General features: G+C 43.8%; 1 long non-coding RNA gene across 2 annotated transcripts; it reads right to left on the bottom strand.

Annotated features, from left to right (window-relative positions):
- Positions 1-5,703: 5,703 nt before the first annotated feature.
- LOC141087918 (uncharacterized) lies at positions 5,704-13,721 on the bottom strand. 2 transcript variants are annotated; one of them, XR_012231762.1, is made up of 2 exons: positions 13,476-13,721; positions 5,704-7,901 (listed from the first exon to the last, which is right to left on the bottom strand). It is a non-coding gene; the product is annotated as an uncharacterized lncRNA (long non-coding RNA). The 2 variants fall into 2 exon arrangements; XR_012231761.1 differs by lacking the exon at positions 13,476-13,721 and adding an exon at positions 13,359-13,472.
- Between the last annotated feature and the right edge of the window lie 268 nt (positions 13,722-13,989).

Below are 13,989 nucleotides of genomic sequence, written 5' to 3'. Positions count from 1 at the left end.
CCTTTTCTAATAATTTTATTAGGGATTTACAGAATAATAAGGGGAGGGGGAGGGAGAAGGAAAGGGATAGGGAAGGAAAAAATACAATAAGGGAAGAAGGGACAAAGTGGACCTTGCGTCCCAAACAACAGGAAAATAACATGGTACGCAATATAGGCATAACAGAGGATATTTGACTACAAAGGCAAAATTAGAAACAATAACTAATAGGCAAAAAAGACGAAAGGACACAACCTAGCTGAGCATATATTTAAGGAAACAAAGGAATCCAGCTGGACCATTTTTGAGCAAATCTGTCCAGGTTGTTATGTAACATGGCAAGCTTATGCTCATAAGCCTTATGGAGGGTCATTCGATCAATGACGTCTTGAATAAAAGGAGGGTCAGGCCTCTGCCAATGAAAGGCTATTAGTTGCTTAGTAACCAAAAGAACATGTATCACCAAGGGGACAGAGGAATGAGTAATGCCCTCCGAATCTAAGGATAAGAGAGTAAGCTGAGAAGACAAAGTAATGGGTTTAGCAAGTAACTAATTGATCAGAGACGAAACGTCTTTTCAAAGAGGCCGAATACGGGGACAATGCCAAAGAATATGAAATAAAGTACCATAACGGCCACATCCTCTTCAACAGGACGAGGAGTGTTCTGAGTTAATCCGAAAAAGTCGGGCAGGAGTATAATACCAGTGAGTCAAAATTTTATAATGAGTTTCTTGGAGCGAAATAGAAATAGAAGTGGAGTAAGAAATAGAACAAGCCTGTTCCCATTCCTCTGACCTCGGGACACATGTAACTCCTGTTCCCATTTCAGAAAATTATATGCCTTGGTGAATGTATGACTGTTATTGACCACATATGAATGTACGAGGTACTCCAAAAGATTTTATGATTATCATTGGTAATTAGATTGGCAGCGGGTTCAGAGACAAAATCTTTGAGTTTTTTTAACTTCATAGGTATCCCAAATGGGATCAATGGCTGTATGGTATAGGGAACCAATTAATAATAATAATAAATTTTATTTCTATAGCGCTGACATATTCCACAGCACTCTACATTTCAGAGGGGACTTGTACAGACAATAGACATTACAGCATAACAATAATCACATAGCTCATAACAGATACCAAGAGGAATGAGGGCCCTGCTCGCAAGCTTACAATCTATGAGGAAAAAAGGGGAGACACGAAAGGTGGGTGGTAACAGTTGCCCTGATTGTATAGACCAGCCATAATGTTAAGTGTGTAACAGTACAGATGCAGAGGGGTAATGGATGCATAAAGCATATGGGAACATAATGCGGGGAACCTGGTTATGGTAAAAACTTTTGGCTGTGCCACATAGGGATAGATTAGGTTAATGTGTTGAGGTAGTAGGCCAGTCGGAATAAATGCGTTTTCAGGGCACGCTTAAAATTGTGGGGATTGGGGACTAATTGTATTGACCAGGGAAGTGCATTCCAAAGAATTGGCGCAGCACGTGTATAGTCTTGGAAACGGGAGTGGTTTGTACTGGATTCTGGAGTGGATGGGTAGCCAGTGTAATGACGGGCACAAGGTAGAGGCATCGGTGTAACGATTAGTGAGGAATATGATCCTGGCAGCAGCATTCAAGACAGATTGGAGGGGGGAGAGTTTGGTAAGAGGGAGACCGATTAGAAGGGAGTTACAATAGTCGAGATGAGAATGAATAAGAGAAACAGTCAGAGTTTTTGCGGAGTCAAAAGTAAGAAAAGGTCGAATTCTAGAAATGTTTTTGAGGTGCAGATAACAAGAGCGAGCCAGTGATCGTATGTGGGGGACAAAGGAAAGCTCGGAGTCAAGTATGACCCCAAGACAGCGGGCATGTTGCTGGGGAGTAATAGTGGAACCACACACGGAAATGGCAATGTCGGGTATAGGTACATTAGTAGTGGGAGAAAACACAAGGAGTTCAGTCTTTGACAGGTTCAGTTTCAGATATAGTGAGGACATGATGTTAGACACAGCGTTTAGACAATTGCCAGTGTTTTCTAGAAAGGCTGGCGTGATGTCAGGAGAAGAAGCGTATAAATGGGTGTCGTCAGCATAGAGATGGTACTGTAAACCAAATCTACTGATTGTTTGACCAATAGGGGCAGTGTACAAAGAGAAGAGGAGGGGGCCTAAGACTGATCCTTGAGGAACCCCAACAGTAAGGGGAAGATGAGAGGAGGAGGAGCCAGTAAAAGATACAGTAAAGGAGCGGTCAGAGAGATAGGAGGAGAACCAGGAGAGAACGGTGTCCTTGAGGCCAATGGAACAGAGCATAGTGAGGAGGAGCTGATGATCCACAGTGTTGAATGCTGCAGAGAGATCCAACAGAATTAGCATGGAGTAATGACCATTTGATTTAGCTGTTAGTAGATCATTAGAGACTTTAGTGAGGGCAGTTTCAGTAGAGTGTAAAGAGCGGAAACCGGATTGGAGAGGGTCGAGAAGAGAGTTATCAAAGAGATAGAAGATAAGACAGGAGTGGACCAGGTGTTCCAGGAGTTTAGAGATGAAGGAAAGATTAGAGACAGGTCTATAGTTAGCGGCACAGTTTTGGTCGAGGGATGGTTTTTTAAGTAGTGGATGTATGATGGCATGCTTAAATGAGGAGGGAAAGATACCAGAATACTGTTAAATATTTTAGTTAGGTGAGGGGTGACAGCAGGGGAAAGGGGCTCGAGTAGATGTGACGGAAATGGGTCACTAGTGCAAGTGGTTGGGCGAGAAGATGCAAGGAGCCTGCTTACTTCTTCTTCTGTGACTGGTTCAAAATCAGAGAGTGAGCTAGATGCAGTGGGGGAGGGAGGACAGTGCATGGTATGAGGTGATTGGGAGATAATTTCCTGTCGGATCTGGTCAATTTTTTCATTGAAGTAATTGGCCAGATCGTCAACTCGAAGCTCCGTGGTTGGAGCCTGTACTCTTGGGTTGAGTAGAGAATGAAAAGTGTCAAAGAGATGCTTAGGGTTATTGGACAGTGAAGTGATGAGGGTATTGAAATAGGTTTGTTTTGAGAGGAGGTGAAGGGCAGTGTTGTATGTTCGAAGCATAAACTTATAATGGATGAAAGTGAATTAAGTGAAAGTGAATTAAGTGAAGAGGGAGATTTTTGAGGAAAGTAACTTGTTAATACCTCTTTTCATTTTCAAGAATAGTTTCCAGGCAGCCAGTGTAGCGTCAAATATGGGATGGGAAGAAGGGGGGATTTTTTAAGAAAAATTGAGTCAAGTAATAAATGATATGGTGGAATAATTTTGTTGAAGTGACATTCCAATTCATACCAAGCAGGAGGGTCTGGAAGGGGCCACCAAGAGAGGCTTTGTTTGATAAGGAGGGACATATAATAGGCCGAAATATTCAGCAAACCGGCACCCCTGAATCTTTTGCTATTGTAAAGGATATGAGAGGAAGTCCTCGCTTTTTTATGGCCCCAGGTAAAACTGTTAATCTGGGCTTGCAGGTTCGTTTGGCAAGGGACTGAAATTGGGAGAGGCAGTGACCGAAACAGGTAGAAAATTTTCGGAAGGAGGTATGATTTGAAAGCGATTATTCTACCCCACCAATAGAGTCCCTTGTCTCCGAAGGAAGACATATCCTCAACAAGAGACTTATTAAGAATAGTTAGGTTTAATGGGATCAAGGAGGAAATGGAACTCGCGAATCTCAGGCCCAGGTAAGTGATATGATTGGATGCCCAAGTCCACGTATAGCAACTGTTTAATATTCCCAATGATAGACGGGTGCAAATTCATAGGGAGGATTGTCAACTTAGAGTCATTAATCTTAAAGTGGGAAATTCTAGAGAATTGTGAGAGTAAGGAGTGGAGAGCCGAACAAGATGCAAAGGGATTAAGGACTGTTAAAAGAGACTAACTTTATAATTTCTAGAGCCAGTCTGAATGCCAAAAATATGAGGGTCGTCTCTGATTTGTTGTGCTAACGGTTCAATAGCTAGCACAAAAGGAGAGGGGAACACCCCTGTCTGGTACCATTTGAGATATCGAAAGGTGGGTACAGGTGATTATTGACAGAAACTTTAGCAGTTGGATGAGAATAGAGGGCCGAAATACTAGACAAGATATTTGAATGAAAACCAAATTTAGAAAGGGTTTCTAGCATATAGTTCCAGTTGAGGTGGTCGAAGGCCTTCTCGGCATTCAAGGAAATTATAGCTGCTGGTGACTTCTTGGAGTTAATTAGTTTTATCAAATTGATTAACCTCCGTGTGCCGTCCACAGATTGACGGTTGGGAACTAAACCAATTTGATCGCTATGCACCAATTTAGGGAGGAAGTGATTCAGTCTAGTTGCTAAAATATTGTCATAAATTTTGTCATAAATTCAGATGTCCGTGTTAATTAATGATATCGGACGATAATTTTTCATGTGGGTTGGATCTGCGTTGGATTTAGGGATGAGTATCACCGTGGCCTCTAATATCTCTCTCGGGAAGAAACCAAAATTTGAGGCAGAGTTAAATATTTTAGTTAAATGTGGGGCTAGAAGATCACTGAAAGTTCTATAATAATTGTTTGTGAAGCCGTCTGGACCAGGGGCTTTAAAGGGCTTCAGGCTCTTCATGGTGTCCAAAACCTCTGAGTCCGTAAATGGGGATGAAAGTAGGTCCACAGCTGCTGAGTCCAATTTAGGGAGATTTAGGTTATGTGCACACGTAGCGGAACTACCGCGAGAATTCTGGAATTCCATTCCGCGGGAAAATTGCATTCTAAATTCCCGCGATATTCTCGCGGAAAAACTAGCGATTTGCAAGCGTAATTAGCTTGCAGAATGCTAGCATTTTCCAAGCGATCTGTCACTTGGAGAACTGTGTTTGACGAGTGTGACCAACTTTTTACTATTGAGCCTGCCTATGCGGCATCAATAGTAAAAGATATAATGTTAAAAATAATTTAAAAAATAAAAAATGGTGTTCTATTCACCTTCCGGCGACCCGCGCAGCCTTCCCGGGCCTCAGCGATGCTTCAGTTCCCAGTAATGCCTTGCGAGACCTTTGCTGACGTCGCGGTCTCGCGATAATGTAGCGATCTCACGAGGAATAGGGACCAAGGGACCGCTACATTATCGAAAGACTGCGACGTCATCAAAGGTCTCGCAAGGCATTACTGGGATCGAAAGCATCGCTGAGGCCCGGGAAGGCTGCGCGGGACACCGGAAGGTGAATATAACACCATTTTTTTATTTTTTATTATATTTTTTTACAGGGATATGGTACCCACAGCCCGGAGAACAGTCTCCTCTCCTCCGTGGGTACCATCCTCAAATGTTCTGCTTACCTTTCGCATGGTGGGCACAGCCACATGCGGGAAGTAAGCGGAACAATGCAATCCTATGGGCGCGGGATCACCGCAATTCCACAAAATAATGAGCATGCTGAGTATTTTTCCGCAATGCGATTGCGCCGCGGGAAAATCCGCAGCATTAGCACAGCATTGCGGAATCCCATAGGATTGCATGGGATGCTGTTTTTTTGTGTTTTCGCGGCAAAATCACGCGTTAAAAACGCAGCGAAAGCGCAAAAAAACGCGATGTGTGAACGCAGCCTTATAGATGTGTCGTAGCTGCTTTTGTTCTGACCAAGCGTCAGCTGTCCAGATCACCAGTGAGTCCGAATCGTGAGGTTTTTCGCCCTTTCTGTTCACAAGCGCTTGGAGACAAAGTGACACACACACTGGTCGTGGCTAAATCACTTTATCTGACGTAATGAAATATAAGACATGTTTTTATACCATTTACAACAATATGTGACTCTGGAGCTCATTTGGCCCCCACCATCACCTCAGGGTCGTACGTAGCTTGTTTACAATATACCCAGAACACGTTGTTGAGAACAAATATGATAACAAGTATAGTTTCCTTGAAGACAGAGACTACTAGTCTACATAAGAATAATTCTAGCAATGATAAGGCAAAAGGCAATTGAAGTCTTAAAGGCATTTAAAGGGATATAAAAGCAAACCATTAACTCTTCTATATCAATTTCCCCCTTTTGTAAATGGTATAACCTTTGCCACAGGGTCAGGTGATGTCCACAAAGGAGCTACTGTCTCATGGGTCTAGTACCCGTAAGGGGGCTTCCTACCTGCTTCGCCCATCCACCCTCAGTGTGGACACTCACCTTCCCCATCAGCAATGGCTACCTGGGGTCTATGATACACTACAGAAGGTTCAGCCTTAGATTATTTTTTTCCACACATACATTATTCAGTAGCTTAAGTAATACATATATTAGCGCTTTTACGGCTACATAAAACAATAAGCAAAACAACAACATTTGCATACAAGTCTGCAAAATGCCAAAAATCCATCCTGCTAAGCCATTAAACCAATTTGCTGGATTTAGGAAAGAGAATGTGTTACCTCACCAGGAGTCACTGTTTGCACTGTGTTGCTTTAACCATTGGTCTCTACATTCACCTATTTTGTCTATACCGGCCCTGATCTGGAGATTGCCAGCAGGGTCGATATAATTACAACAGGTGGGACCAATTATCTGACACATTCCTCCTTCTTTTGCTGTCAGGTAATCTAGTACTCTAGTATGTTGGTTAGTAACTATGATTAATTGTCTCTGTATTGTATTAGTCTCATTTAGAACTTCAAGAATCTGGAAAATCTGATCGTCCAGGTAGTCGGTACCTTCCACTAATTTATCCCACAGTTGTGTTATGAAGGGGTATATTAGCATACTACTGAATATTTTGTTATCCCCATCTCTACTAGATGCGGCTTACCATTTGGCTGGGGCTTATTGTCTGCAGCCCTTCTATACAAAGTGTGAATTGGGACTGCTGCTGTGTCTATTTTACTATGAGGAACTATGAAAGTGGCTGGTGTCAGTTTAGCAAGAGTGCAGACCCCTCTTATGTCTGGCCTTCCCACCTGTAGGCTCGATGTCCGCAAACCAAGAATACTCCTTCAGGGAGAACACAAATGTGACCAGGGGTCTGTATACATTGGTATAAACTCAAAAGTCCTGACCTAATGCAGGCTTATGGGCACACCAAGTATTATTCATTGGTTTTCCCCTTATACCAGATGTACATTTACCCCTTTCTTTCCTTATTATTTTACCCGTAGATGCTCTACAGCCTTCAATACCATCCTGGTACATGGTCTTATTAACCTGGATTTGATCATGAGTGTATATGCGGAAGCAATTATTGTCCTCACCACAGGTGTCTGCTCCAGTGTGTTGAAGTCTGAACCACCGTCCATCATTGGGAATAGGGTCTGAGTGAGGGATTTCAGTCCTCCTCCTGGCGACCATATTTCCGACATCTGAATCGTATTCCCGCCACCACATTTGTACCTTTAGGCCGCATTATATTAAACTGAAACCAGGGATTAGCGGCCCATTCGACTATAGTCAATGAGGCAGATATATCACGGAGCACACCTAGATTGAGTCCAAGTCTCATTGTGTATGCAGTGTGGGGTTAATACCTCCCATGTCTCCAGAGGTAAGGCTAAGAACGGCATAGTCCTCGCGGATACAGGGCTGTGTGTACAGATCCAACAGTCTTTCGGTTTCTGTCCTTCCATGTCCTTTATAAGAAGAGCATGATGCCGAATAAGTTTGTTGTCCCAATCAGCATTTAAGAGTTTGTCCTGTGTCTCTGTAGAGTGCAGTAACCCTGTCACTGCCAGCAAGGTGATGAGGAGAACAGTCATTCTGCTGTTGACAGGACCTTCTTGCAGTGACTGGCGTGGATCCAGGTGGACTTTCCCTCAAGTTTTACTGAAGTGGATGTGGTCAGCTGGACTTGGAAGGGGCCGTCAAATCGTGGGTCCCGGATCCTTCTCACGTGTCTGCGTATAACCACCCAATCACCTGGATTCAGCTGATGCACATCTGCACTGGCATTAGGATCTGGAATGTATGAGAACACATGTTTATGCACCACATTAAGTCTTTCCTGCTAGGCCTGGACATACAACCGTGTTGCATTTGTAGCACCTGTGGGAAGTACAGACCAGTCTTTGGTGCACTACCAAACAGGACTTCAAAGCGAGACAAGCCTGTCTTTCTATTTGGAGTGTGTCTAACTGAAAAGAGTGCAAGAGGCAAGCACTCTACCCAGCTCTTTCCTGTGTCTGCCATAGCCTTTTGAATTTTCAGTTCAAGTGTCCCATTTAGTCTTTCCACTTTCCCACTACTTTGTGGCCTATATGGTGTATGAAATGTTTGCTGTACACCCAGGGCCTGCATGACTTCCCTCATTATTTCTCCCGTGAAGTGTGTACCCCTTTCTGTTTCTGTGGCTTCTGGGACACCATACCTGCAGATCAGTTCTTTCATCAGTTTGTCTGTAGTCATTTTAGCATTTGCACAATTTACCGGATAGGCTTCCGGCCAACCAGAGAAGAGATCTACACATACTAGGATATTTGCATACACTCCTACCTTGGTAGCTGTATGTCGTCAATCTGCAGTCTCTGAAACGGGTAGAGAGGCCTAGATGTCGCTTTCTTAGGGACTTTTACTGTTTTACCTGGGTTGTGCTGTGCACAGATGAGGCATGATTGTACAAGTTTCGCTGCGTAACTGAAACCAGGAGCGATCCAGAAGGCATCTACGATGGCACACATGTGACTTTTTGAGGTGTGAGTGGGGCCATGAGCTGCTTGCGCCATGATTGGGAACAGGGACTTTGGTGGGCACAATTTATCCTTATTCTCCCATACTCCATTTGAGTTCAGCTCAGCTCCCAGTCTCCCCCGGTGTACCTTCTCTGTTTGGGCAGCCTTTTGCCAGAGGGATTTCAGGAGATCTAGACCCAATGTGGCTGGAATACGCTGACTCCCCGCCACCGTCCACTGCTCTCTCTAGGCCGCCTTGTGCTATTTTAGCAGCCTCGTTCGCCCTTCTATTGCCCTCTACCTCCACGGAGTCACCTTTGCGTGTGATTTTACCTTGACAATGCCAACCTGGACTGGTAACATCAATGCCTCCATCAATTGTTTCACCAGCTCTGCATTTTTAATGGGCTTCGAATCTGTGAAAATATTAGCGACTTTACCTGCAGCGGCTCTACACGCCTCAGTGAGTGCCTTCAACTCTGCCTCCTGCGCCGACATGTGAGGAGAGAGTGGTTCCACTCGGATTACCTCATGTGAGGATACTACTGCATATCCAGTGTAGAATCATCTATCCTGGTGGTATCTGGGGCCATCTACAAAAAAGAAACTCAAAGTCTGCATTAGGAACAGGTTTTTCATGAACGTGTGCAAACCCAACTGTCCCCTGACTCATCAGTTCTTATGCAGACATGTTTATGCGTCATGTCAAAGTATCCTTACTCACTAATACGGTCACCAATTCCCCCTTTTCTGAATCCACAGGCAGGAGGGTGGCTGGATTCAGAACGTTACATCTTTTGAGGGTGACATACTCAGGAATTAGTAGAGCACACTCAAGTCGGAGCTGTCTGGCCATAGACAGATGTTTTGGTTGAACTTGTTCGAGTATGGCATGGATGTCATGTGGGGAATAGATTGTCAAAAGAAACGTCAGTGTGATCTCACATGCCTTTCCTAGTAGTAGTGCAGCTGCTCCTACCGCACAGACACAATCAATTGTATTTTGTGTGAGGTCCTGGGTCTGATGACAAGCAGTCATAAAGTGGTTGGAATATTTGTGAAGCGGACCTTATCCAAGGCCTACTGTAGGTCACTAAACCTAGGAAAGTGCATAGATGCTGATGTGACCTGGGTAGAGGGAGATCTTGAATTGCCTGTTTCCTGTCAGGTGTGTGGTACCTTTGGCAATACAATGTCCCAACAAATGTCACCTTTTGTTTGTAATACTGTAATTTGTCACGTGAGACCTTGCAACCCTTAGGGTCATCCACGTGCTGTAATAGTACAATCAGCGGATGAGGTGATTGCCACTACTCAAGGATCCCTGCCATTGCTGCTGAATAGATGGCAGGGGATTTCTTTCCCCCTTTGTGGGAGGACTGTCCAACAATATTGTTCACTTCTATGAGTAAAGGAGAAAGACACTGACAGTCAGCGTGCAGGGGTACAGAGAAGAATGCACCTGCTAAATCAATGACTGTGAAACATTCTGACATTACTGGGATCTGTGACAGTATTGTGTGTGTGTTAAGGACAATTGAGGTCACACTCACTGTATCATCATTAATAGCCCTTAAGTTATGAACCTTTCTGTAAGTGTCAGCAAACCCTTGAGTCCTTTTTTCCTAATGGGATACAAAGAGGTGTCGCAGGGGGAAGATCTTTGCAGTCCGGGGGGGGGTTTCTTTGCACCAGAACCCCTGCCTTAACATACTCTCTAATATCTCTGCTCGGGGTAATTGATTTGGCTAGGCTCAAGGGGTATTGCTTAAAACAATTCAATCATGACAGGGGGAATGGGCAACCGACCCACATCATTTTTTCCCCCCTTGCCCAAACAGTGTCTGGCACCTGTCCCATTTCCTCATCCTCAGGCATTTTGGTGTCAGGTGTTAGTTTCATCGCTTTTGTCATATACACCATTGCCGCAATCTTACACAAATGTTTATCTGAGAGGGGACTTGTGACTGTAATACCCTCAGGAGAGTACTGTATGATGGCCGGGATCGCACTCAGCACATCTGCTCCCAGTAAATTCATAGGGGTATTGTCACTAACAATAAGTTTTGTAAGTACCACAATTCCAGCACCTCACTGTTTCTAGGTCCTTAGGTCCCTTATTAGGTCTCCACTTTTTTCCTTGTGCTCCAGCATACAAGACAGGTCGTCTTATTGTCCTTGTTTGCTCAACTTCTTTAGCTACCTTAAGGAGGTCTTTTCGGATCTACATATCTCCATTCAGGTCTGGCTGTATGTACTGCGTCTCGTAAGTCTTTGTTCATACCGTCAATGAATGCATTCACCAGTATTTTAACATCAAGTGGGTTTATGCAAATGTACCCCATGTCTGCCCATTTCAGCTGTAACTGTCCAAAGTACATCTCTACCCTCTCTCCTTTTTGCTGTGTCACATTAGTCAGGAGTACGGACTGCTCTGATTGTTTCACTATAGCCCATTGTTTTAGTGACTCACAGTACGTCTCCCCAGATTGTGCCCCAAGCCGGATTCTTTGCCACATCTGTGTGTGTCTTAATTATATGTCCTAGTGCGTCACCTGCCTTTAAACTCACCAACCTCTCTAGGTCTGCCCAGGTACACTTATATGTCTGCTGTACTCCCTTTATGTGTCTGTAAAACGGGAATGGTTCGTCTTCAGGGTCAGGCAGCTGCTTCAGCAAAGCTAGCTGGTCAGAGGGGCTCCAGGGATAATACACCTGCATCTTTCTTATTCTAGACGCACTTCTAGGTCCTGATGGGGGTTGGTCGTCTGATGTCTACTGTCAGCTTACTCCTCAAAGGTCAATGTCCCCACTACCCACTATCCACACTATTATGTCAGCTTCTTATAATCTTGTCTGGACAGGATCTAGCGCAACTCGCTTAGGTCAGTAGCACAGGTCACACAAGTAGCTATTCAGTCTGGGTTTGTCTGAGTCTGATCACAGTGTTTACAAGTCCATCTGTTTTGTCTGGGTCTCTGGTTACACTTTGTCAATCAAAACATTCATAATACACCTTCCACACTGCTGCACATTCATTCTCAAGCATCATTTATTCACTTGCTATTTTCTTCCCTTGTCTGTGCCTTTTTGTACATCCAAAAATTCACACCCTGGTATTTTTGCCTTTTTCAATATTTGTCCAACCTACCTGTTTCACTGCTTCCTTTCTGCTCTGTCTTTTACAATTTGCATAGCTGTCTTGGATCTCATTGGGGGCACCGACTGTACACGGAAAAAGTTGCCATGGCTTCAACCTTTTTCTGCCGACAGCTCACCTTTCTTCTGAAATGCCCTCCCAGTGTGCCTGGACCTCTGTCTTACAGGCCACACTTAGCAAGTCAGAGAGAGCCTGCCAAGGTGTAGCGGGAAGGCTCCTTGCCTCTCACCCGATAGACCTACAGGATGTAACGGGAAGGCTCTCTGCCTCTCACCCGTTAGATCAGCTGGCTAGAATAGGATCAGGCCTGAATCCTTCCAGCCCAGCTCCATGGATTGTTGTGGGAAGGCTATTTCAACTTTAGACAGCTCACCTTTCTTCTGAAATGCCCTTCTGTGTGTCTGGACCTCTGTCTTACAGCCCACACATAGCAAGTCAGAGTGAGCCTGCCAAGGTATATCCAGAGGGCTCCTCGCCCTCGCCTCTCACCCACATCAAAAACCCCGCTGACTAAAGTAAGAAATCCCAGGTGTGATAGGCCTCTGACCTACTTTATCAGCTGGACAGTCGGCTACCTCCTCTGTTGATACACAATTTGCTATACAAATCAATCACACAACTAGAAGCAGGTTCAAACACATTAATGACCAAACAATCACTTACACTTACAATTCCCTTCTAAATTAGGCACCATATTTTACTTTTAACTTCCAACTTCAATTAAGTACTGTTGCTTTAAAATGCACAAATCTTTCAGCGCGTACCTTACGGATAGAATTACAGAGAATTTTGAGCACAGCTCACACTCAGCAGAGATAAGAACGAAGGGAGAAGAAAAACTGCCCAGCGGTATCATTCCCCCCTCCCATCAGAGCGTCCTTCACAGAGTTCCGTAGTTCTTTAGACTTATCAAAATCAATTTCTACAAAGAAAATTCAAAATCACGGGATTTCACTGTAAGAGCAGATAACTGTATAATGAGATTAACCATGCCTTGCCCTTTTTCTGGCCAAATGCATTCAGGAAACTTTACAATGTAATGCCACATATAACACAAGCTATATCATTACTCAATTCATTCAGTCTCAGATGTAGATTTGAAATATCTATAACGCATCTGTCCAGGATTCCACCACAACTAGAAAGGTAACAAATCTCTTGACACAAAAATGATGTGTGATGATTCATTCATCACATTCAGGGACTTTTTTATACTCAATTACTCATCTTTCATCTTATTCAGAGGTTCTCATAGACATAAATAACAGCCTGACTATCTTGCACTTTGGATTTGATTGACACTTTAACCTACAGCAGTGTCCACTGACACTCCGAGAACACCAAAGCCAACTTCTTACACAAGAAACATTGAAAACCAGAGCAACCAAAAACCACAGCCTTATACAAATTTACTGGCAATCCAAAATAACTACTGCACAGAGTCTATCCCAGGCTCCGTGCTACACAGTACACCAGTACACAACCAGTTAGTATATTAGTATATTGCCAGGACAGTTTAACAGATAATACAAATGACAATTATTATCTTATTGCTCTATTATTCAACTCTCATACAGACATACTCACCACTCACTGGTGATGTGGGTTCTTTTGAACCGTGCTGTTACAGTCTTACCCAGAGATATGTAGACATCCTTAGAAAGGTTGCAGCTGCAGAATCAATGTAAGAATAAATGTTCTCACCTGCTGCAGCCTGAATTCTGCATTTTCAACCTTCCAGGAAGCTCCCACATACGGATTCCGAATAGACTGGTTTCCATGGTCCCCGTCGGGCGCCAAAACTGTCGTAGCTGCTTTTGTTCTGACCAAGCGTCAGCTGTCCAGATCACCAGTGAGTCCGAATCGTGAGGTTTTTCGCCCTTTCTGTTCACAAGCGCTTGGAGACAAAGTGACACACACACTGGTCGTGGCTAAATCACTTTATCTGACGTAATGAAATATAAGAAATGTTTTTATACCATTACAACAATATGTGACTCTGGAGCTCATTTGGCCCCCACCATCACCTCAGGGTCGTACGTACCTTGTTTACAATATACCCAGAACACGTTGTTGAGAACAAATATGATAACAAGTATAGTTTCCTTGAAGACAGAGACTACTAGTCTACATAAGAATAATTCTAGCAATAATAAGGCAAAAGGCAATTGAAGTCTTAAAGGCATTTAAAGGGATATAAAAGCAAACCAATAACTCT

Source organism: Dendrobates tinctorius, unplaced genomic scaffold, assembly GCF_039654945.1.
Source record: "Dendrobates tinctorius isolate UK_male_01 unplaced genomic scaffold, ASM3965494v1 ptg000036l, whole genome shotgun sequence".
Lineage (NCBI taxonomy): Eukaryota > Metazoa > Chordata > Amphibia > Anura > Dendrobatidae > Dendrobates > Dendrobates tinctorius.
The sequence above is the reverse complement of the archived record's forward strand: the minus strand, read 5'-3'. Positions and strand labels throughout refer to the sequence as shown.